The sequence below is a fragment of the Pinus tabuliformis genome, chromosome 8, assembly GCF_031772625.1.
Source record: "Pinus tabuliformis cultivar Carrire ecotype Pingquan chromosome 8, CPIR1, whole genome shotgun sequence".
Classification (NCBI taxonomy): domain Eukaryota; kingdom Viridiplantae; phylum Streptophyta; class Pinopsida; order Pinales; family Pinaceae; genus Pinus; species Pinus tabuliformis.
In genome coordinates, this window is record NC_142294.1 from 1255221623 (window position 1) to 1255231141 (window position 9519).

Genomic DNA, 9519 nt, shown 5'->3' on the forward strand with positions numbered 1-9519 from the left:
GCATGATGTTCATCGTTATAGTCTGGACCAAACACCATTATTAACCATATTTTATATATATTGGGTCCGGAACCATATCGTAATTGGCAAGAGTCAAAGCCGAGCCATAAGGCCGATGTGATATAGCGGACCTGACAAAACTATCAAGTACAATACATATATAATGGGGTCTGCTTCCCCAATCACTTATCACAATTTGTGGAACCAAATCTATATATATATGGCGTGCTACTGTCTGTTGGATCAAATGGCTTTATTAACTGCAATATATATATTATCAGGTCTCGAGCCCCATTTTCATATCACAATCGACAAAACCCAAGGGTTATGCATAAAGTGATTTATGATACGGTGGATCCTTCGATAATTATAGGCATGGGTATAGAAGATTTGAAGTCCGGTTGTACGTCCCAGCAGCAGGTTTTTCTGTGTTTTCCTGTATATTCGATCAAATGTTGTGGTCATGGTTTTTAATGGAAAATCCCATATAGCAGACCTGATAGGGTATAGGTTCCTGCCGAGAATATTTCAAGTCCAAATGATGCAGGAGCATCTAGACCCAGCCAGCAATGTGATGGAATGGTCACATGTTGTGGCTTCACAGGGTGAATTTCATTACTGTGTGTTAAAATCCAGTTTACTGAGGAGGTCGATTTCACAAATAATTAGTTATTATTGTAATAAGTGTGTCTATCTTATTGATAAGATTTGTTATAACAGGTGTGTGTGAGCGCCAATAAATAGGAGAGTTTATTTGTTAGAATCTTTAAAATTAGAAGATTATGTACCGATTTGTTAGAGAGTTAAGGAGAGAAAGTTGTAATAAACGAAGAGATTTTGCTTCGTGAAAGTTCAGTTTTTGATAGTGAGTGTGAGTTTTGGTGTGGAGCGAAAGCTCATTTTAGAGGAGACTGTGTAAGTTAAATTATATACAGAGTTCATTCTTATGTAATAGAGGCGATTGCGAGACTCTGTTCTTTTGTGTATTGTGCATAAAATAAATATCGTGTGTCTTTTTATATGATGCGTCGTGGAATTTGAATACCGATTTGGTGTGAAATTTGATAAATTAATGGAGGACTGTTTTTGTGTGAAAAGGTGGTTAGTTTTCGTTGTGCAAGTGAAGCAAAAGCCAAACTCTGTTTAGTTTTTGAGTATTATGAGACGCCATTACATTCTGTGCAAGACGAATGACAAATCGTGAGAATTTGAATATTGTTTGCCTGTATAATCAATTGAAATGGTGTGCGGCCTACGTTTATTGAAAGAACTTCAGTGTTAGTGTAAATCGGATAGTAGTTTAAGGCTTTCAACACAGAAAATTTGTTTAAATTAACTTCGCAGCACTTTGAACAGACTGGAATTAATACATATGTTGGCTTTGAAATTTGCATCGGCTCGGCGAATTCGCATCGGCGATGTGGAGTCGAGGAACAATTAAGTGATGTTAAATTCTGGAAATCTCCGATTCCGATTTGGATCGGATCGGAAGTTTGGCGCTGGAAGTGAAAACACCTTGCAAAAGATCTGATTGATGATCTCCGATAAATCGGATCGGAGCAACTGAATTGTCAAGAATCGTGGCATTAAATTATGTGATTGTCAATTGTGAATGAATCGCATCGGATTTAATTACAGTGTCAACATGTTTGAATAGGTGGCGTTCAATAGATGCGTGTTTTATATCGGATCGATCAGATTTGGAGTAGCTGTGAGAGGAATGGTAATTGGAGTGTGATGGGTGTATTAAAATCGCGTCAGAAGCATTGTGAATAGATATATATATATATATATATATATATATATATATATATATATATATATATATATATATATATATCTATTATATAACTGAGATTCGGGACCGCCGAGTTGATATTATAGCAGTGTATGTCAGAGTTGGAATGTTTTAATTCAGCGGAAGGTTAGTCACCGAATCGAATCTGGAGATTCAAGTGCGTTGGCAACTTTAGGATCGATGAAATCTGTGTTTCCTTGAAGGGTAGAAGCAAGTGTCACAGCTTGAGATTGCTGGATATAAGCTTTGCAAAAAGGACTCTGTCTATTTGACACAATTCATATAATTGTTCAAATCGGTATCTGAATGTCGATTTATAATCTGAAGGTTGAGAAAGATTGGTTTTGAAGGTCGATTTTTGTACAGGAAAATCGTGGGGAATTTAGACTCTACGGAAGAGTCCTAAGTTGAATTGTGAACGGAATCCGATTGAGAATTGAATCCATCAGAAACTGGTTGAGCGCTATCAGCACAAGGTGAGTATTGTGGTGCGAATGCATTGGGCGCATTGAAGAGAAGGATGAAAACAGATCCTTGGTTTTTTGGGAACATTAGAATGATAATTTGGTTTGATTTCTATGAAATGTAAAGTGTTGAGCTGCAGCGCTCAATGCAGAGTTGAAGGTTAATGGTATTTCAGATTGGTTCGTAATTAATTTTCATTCGAATTAATTGGGTTTATTTAAATCCTTATTTGAGGGTGAATGAGAAAATTGAAAAGCTTCCTCAATTGAGAGGGTTGAAATTGCCTGGCTTGAGCGTTATTTGAGGCAGTGATTGAAGATGCAATTTGTATATGCAAAACAGAGTTGAGATTCTGGGTTTGCAGGTTTATCCTGCGTCACCAAATTTCGTATCCAGTTATGTGTTATGTAATGATTTTCAATGTAAATCAGATTTACGCTTGCAGGACTCAATCAGCGAATGAATTAAAAAAACATGGGGCGATTCTTTCACACTTGTTCCTTTTGATGTTATAAATGTTTAATGAAGGCAAGATCTATGTTTTTTAATAATTTTTATCATATTTGCATAATCATAGCTGATATGACTTATTTCTGCAGGAAAATTTGAGTAGACTCGGTAACAGATAAATGTAAGTTTTATCAAGATGACAACTCTACATCACCAGTGTCGATATTGCAAAACACACTCTGCAAAGGGGAATATAGACCACCATAGTGGATAATGGAGGCTCTCTCTGAGTTCAGTAGAAGCACTCATGAAAACGCTAATTCATCAAGATGTCATCACTTCTAAACAAACCTTCAATCATGCCAGATGTCGAATGATAGGTGCAGTGTTTTTAGTTTCCTTCAGGAAATAATAGGGGATAACGTCCGCTCTATACATATGCGAAGAGATGACATGTAGTCATTCTCTTTCAATCAACATCTATTCATTCCCTAGGAAACGAAGCGCTCTAGCAGATATACCCTTTACGTGTCAGCAGTTACACTGACTGTGCTACGTCGACACATTTCTGATTTGTTTATTGAAAATAAAAGGGGAATTGAAGAGATCAGGCGAAGACAAAGGGTCATGGCCTGAGGCATAAGTATTACCTGAAGATAAGAGAGGAGGGCTTTTTGTTTGGAGGAACAATTTTGATTTATTATGAATAAAGAAGTTTGTTTGGTTCAAGAAGGAGCCTTTTGTTTTAGATTTATTTTCTTCTTCTCTCATATGTTTAGAATCAGTGTGATGTTGCTGGCATAAAGATAAATGTGATTTGCTTTGTACATATTGATAACAAGTAGTTCATGGTTATTCTAGGTTATTTGAATATAATTCAATAGTGTTGTTAATTCATGAAAGGTTGTTGATTTGACACTTTGTTAAACATCAGTTGCAAGTGTTATTTTTAAGGGAAGGAATGTATATTCCTATATAAGTAATTGGATTGCAATTAGTATTTAATACAACCTTGTTCTTAATTAACCAGTAATTGATTCATCTGGACTTGGAATCTATACATGATGTTTAACATATTTTGTTATGCTTCTGTAGGATAGATTAGGATAGTTAGGAATAGCTTAAGTAGTGAGAAGTAGTGTAGATAGGATTTGATACATATAGGTTAGTTGTTTCTTTTGTTGATTTAATTGAAGTCTTTCTCAAGGAAGCAATCTCTCAACAGCTTTAACAATTTAGGGTTCCTTTAAAACCCATTGCAGCTAGCCATCCCAAATGAAAACAGATCTAACTGGGGTGTGTGATCAGGTTAGTTCCTCTTGTTGGTATAGCGAAAATTCGCCATGTCAACACATTGATTCATTGGATTTTTAATAAATTGATAATGATTTAATCACAATTTATAAGATTTTATTTTAATCTAAACACACAAACATCAACATAGATCAATCTTAATGTCAAATAGAATTGAAGTCGAGATGGATCTTGTATTCATGTTCATATTTTGAAGCTATCCAAGGATCTTAAGTGTACATTTTTATTTAGCAGTTATTGAATTAATGGGTTTATAAGAGCAATCAACCAATATTTTAGGAAGGGAATTTCTTAGAGAGACTCTCTATAGTCAAGTATGAAGAAAATTTAGTGATGCGTTACATGAAGATAAAAAAATAGTAATAACCAATCCAAGCATATAAACTAAATAAATGATAAATTTATATAAGCATCAATACATAATAAGTGTCAAACCATTTACTTCATCATATACCTCAATTTACTAAATTAATAAAATTATAAGAATTAACTAAATTATAAATTTCATTTAAAACAATAAAATAATCATAATAATATTATTAAATATATAAGTTAAACATATATACATTAAAAAAAACATGTAATGAGAGTATTAATCATGGAGATTCATTCCACGTTATCACGAAATTTATTAATTTGTCAATAGGTTTTATTACAATAGTATGGGATAATAGCATGGTTTATCAATACGACATGCCCAAAAAATATAATTCATTTGATGTTACATTTTTCCAATTAATGAATTTAACTAAAAGGCAAAAAAACATATACGTAACTACTTGGGAGATAAATTCCAACCTTTGGTTTTTATATGCTATTAAATATATTTTAGAAAATTGTATCAAAGTTAAATTTGTGGCATCCACCTAATGAATCTTAGTAATTAAATTAAAATTCGGGAAGCCCTATTGGAAAATAGACATGTCTATAGGCATAATAAAATATATTGTTGACTAAATTAAAGAAGTAATAAAAACAATAACAAGTCCATTCAATTCTATTTGTTATATTATAATTTTATTTTATTAATAAAATTACAAAAAAATTATTCATTCTAGAGAAATTTCATAACATACACATTAGATTAAAAATTGATGATAATAATGAGACATTTTAGTAACCATAATATTTTAAAGCTTCATATTTAAATTTAACTAATAAACATATGGTTGGAAGTAATAATATTTTTATATATAAAAAGTAAAATATACATAAAATATAAATGATAGTTATAAATTAAGATCTCTTTTACTTAATAAATTAAAGTAGTGATGATTCAAATTAGTAGTCATGATATTTTTGAATTTTTTATTTAAATTATAATTTTATATATATATATATATAAACTTAATGAACTCACTCTCTATAGTAAGATATACATATATATTACTCATATCACAATCATTAATATGTGTGTTTGCACATGGGGTGCCAAAAGTAATTATATATATTCTCAAGATTTTAATCAAATTAAAAATAAAAATATTGTCAAATTTATATAAATATAAATAGTATTATTAAGATTTATTATAAATCCATTTTAATTCCACATCTACCAAGTGTTAAGAGGAATCAAATCTCTAGAGGTGTGAATCTTTTTTCAAATTTTGTTTTCAAAAGGAGGTTTGCATTTTAAGATATTTGATCCCTATAAATTCTTGCTAGATCTGAGTTAAAATGAATCTAAGTCGGTGCTAACAATACATTAACCCATATTTTTAATCATCTCTTAATTTTTGAATGAAAAATTAATACTAATCTTAGAAGTAGTTGTGAATTTACAGTCCACTCAAAAATTGGTGAGATTTCACCATTTCATTATATGAAAGAGCATTTCATACCAAAATCATTAATACCATGTCTCAAGGTGATCCCATCTTAATGAAAAAAGGGATTTTTGTCAAAATAAATGTTAAAAATATTGTAGAGGATTCTTATTACTACAATTTGTGCTCTAGTAGTGACCCCATTACAATGAAAAATGAGAAAATTTTAACAAAAAAGGATTTAAACTGTAACACCCCCCGATTCTATTCATGGCTAGTATAATGATGATTGTGACTATAATGGTAATGTGGAAGAACCATGACTATTTATACCTTTGATTAATCATATGATAATTTTTATTTTTTATTTTTATTTTTATTTTTATATTTTATTTATTATTATTATTATTATTTATCTATTTATTTATTTTATTTTTTTAATTTTTATTTATTTATTTTTTAGTGTGTTTCACGAACACCCTGGTTAGTGAGCGATCGCTACGTCCACGGAAAAATCTGGGCTAATCACCCCTCGACCTACTGGAAAGACCTAACCCCAAGGGCTTCAGGCAGAATCGACCCTGTGACCTCCTAATGGCGAGGCACGACTTTTGACAAACTAAGCTAACCCTCGGGGCTATTAATCATATGATAATTATATTTAAAACTAATTAAGTTAATTAACATAATTGAAGGTTGGAAAACCTTACAGAACCTTGGCTTAAGGGAAACTTGCTTTTTCTCATATTCTGCCTAAAGTAGCTTCAATGCCTGAAGCCACTTGCTTTCCCACCTAGCTTGAAAATTCATAACCCATACCCAGTAGAATTAAATGTTGAGGTTGCTTCCATACTCGAGGAGTCATTTGTTTGATAGTTTAAGGTGATGCGTTGGGAAGTGAATGATTTGGAAGACTTTCACTGACAATTTTGATGAGAATGGGCTGGGGTGATGGAAGGGTAGGTAGTTCCCATTTTCATCTTGCTTTTGTAGATCAAGAAGACAACACACTCAAGAGCCAAGTTGGGCTCTTACAACTACATGAATAAACAAAAATAATGAAAAGTATACATACATAACATGCAAGAAAGAGGAAGTTTTATATTCGAAACTCTAAGATTCTAAGTGGTCAGCCTTGGCTAACTGATATTCCTATATTTTCTATGTTGTGTTATTGAACTGATTTCCTACTCTCTATGACTGTAGGTGATCACTTGTATGGTTATGCTTATAACCATTGAGTTCCTTGCCTAAGACTAGGTGGTCTATGTGAACTTTAGTGAGTGAATGGACCACCAAACACTTTTTGTTGAGTTGGTGAAGTAGTGAAACAGTGAAGTCCATCTCCTAATAATGTGTCCAACCCTTCAGTGTGAAACTTTTTCCTATGAAAACATTTTCTCAAACCATGGATCCTGCTAGGGGGTGGTCAACTACAAGAAAGATTACAATGTATATATCCTATGGTTGGGTGGAGAGTGGAAGTGCCTCATTTAGTTCTAGCTAAATTAACATACATAGATAATTGTACTTGGTTATGCATATTAGATTCCATTCTATAATATTTATTATTATACTTATGGTTAATGATAGATCTTAAAAAATCCATGAAATAATGTTTGATTCACTATGTGACCATGATTAACTAGCTAACATGTATATCTTTGGTGATTGTGAGATTTTGAGTTATGTGGTTGCAACATTCTTAGTTAATTGTAGGCTTCCTAGTATGTCCCTAACTAGTGATCTAAAATCACTCAGGACTAACCTATCATTTCACAAGCTTCAATTGTCTTATAGGTTTATAAGTTTGGGAAGCCCATTTTTATGACCATGTTTGTGGGTGGTCTCATTAGTGTTTCAATTTATGTGCTTTATGTGTGGATTAGTTCTACCTTCAGAAGGTTGTTGAGATCTTAGTATGAGTAGAATGAATTTTTTTATTTATATGCCTTAATGGTCATGATGAACTTATAAATATATGTGTTGATGGTATCCTAATGAACTACAAAGTTATTTGCATGAATATTAATGGTTGTTGATGTTCCTTATATAACATTTTACAATATGTGATTTCTATTATTTGTTCTGTTATGAGTATCATCGATCTTTTCCTTATTTGAGACTCTAAACTACCTATCATATTATAAAAGTGTTGACCCACAAATAGTTCTCCTACATTTGGACCAAATGGAGGGGCCCCCACTTAAAATCTTGGAGAATTCCTCTTTTTCTTGCTTCATTTGGGTGGTCGATAGCTAACTTATTCTCAGTATTTGGCTTTTGTTCTCCTCACTCTTGACATGGTTTATGATTGTGTCTTCAAATATATTTTGTTATGTCACTTTGATTTGTTAGTCTTAATGTTTTTTCTCGCATATTAGTTCTAGTCTTTCTACTCTTCGTGTTTCTCCATATACCTTTCAATTGAAAATTATCTTGATAAACCAAATTAATAACCTTTTCTTTTCAAACTACCCTTTCCTCAATTTTCCATAGCCTTACAAAATTTTGTAAATACATATATATACATAATAAAAAATTAATTAACATTCATTTAAAAAAATATATTTAATATTATATATATCAAATTAACCTTGAATACATATTATAAATCCACATTACCATAGAGCATGTATCATTATTTATACAAAAAAAAACTCATATTATATTATATTATATATATATATATATATATATATATATATATATATATATATATATTTAATAGATTGTATTTAAGAAGATAGTTAAACACCAATATATGTATATATATATATATATATATATATATATATATATATATATATATATATATATATATATATATATTATAACATATGAAATACAAGCTCCAAGGGTTAGCTCAGTTGGTCAAAATCAGTGCCTCACCATTGGGAGGTCACAGGGTCTATTCTCCCCGAAGCCCCTGGGTTTAGGCCCAGCTAGTGGGCCGTAGGGCTAGATTCCCTTCAGGGTCAATCAGCCAAGATTTTTTCGTGAACGTAGTGCCACCCGTCCCTTGTCCACGAACCACAAGCATAAAAAGAAAAATATGAAATACAATTTATATGCAACAAAAAGGTGTGAGGTATATAATATAAACATAAAATAAGAAAGGAGACTAAAAATAAAACTAGGAATTGCATCAGATGTTGCAAAACAAATGTCATAAGGCATACATTTGAGAAGAATCGTAACATATAAAAAATCATTGATTATAAAAACTAGCAACTGCCCGAGAAGGTGCAAAGAGAGGCCAATAAGATTGTTAAATTGGAATTGTTGAATTGCAATATCTGTACTACGATTTGAAATAATAATTGTTGTATTAGATCTAGGTTGTTTAGTGTGTTTGCGTTAGGTTGGTAATACACAATCAAAATAATAATTGAAATATAGAGAACATGGAATTTTTTTAAGATATAATCTACTACTTATTTTATCAATGAAAGACTAAAATCATTTTGAAGAAATATTAATGTTCTAAAATGGCAATTTCTACTAAGAGAAAAAAATAGGTACAAATTACTTTTTGCTCATTTTAGGCAATCTATATCTTTTGATGAAGGACATTTAATAAATTTTTTTCCTATGTATGATATGGTGGTATTCAAAATATATGTTGTATTCTTATTCTCATTTGTATTCCCTATTATTAATGGTTATCTCATTTAGGAAATTATCTGTAATTGTTGTAAATCAAGGCAATGTATCAACCCAAAG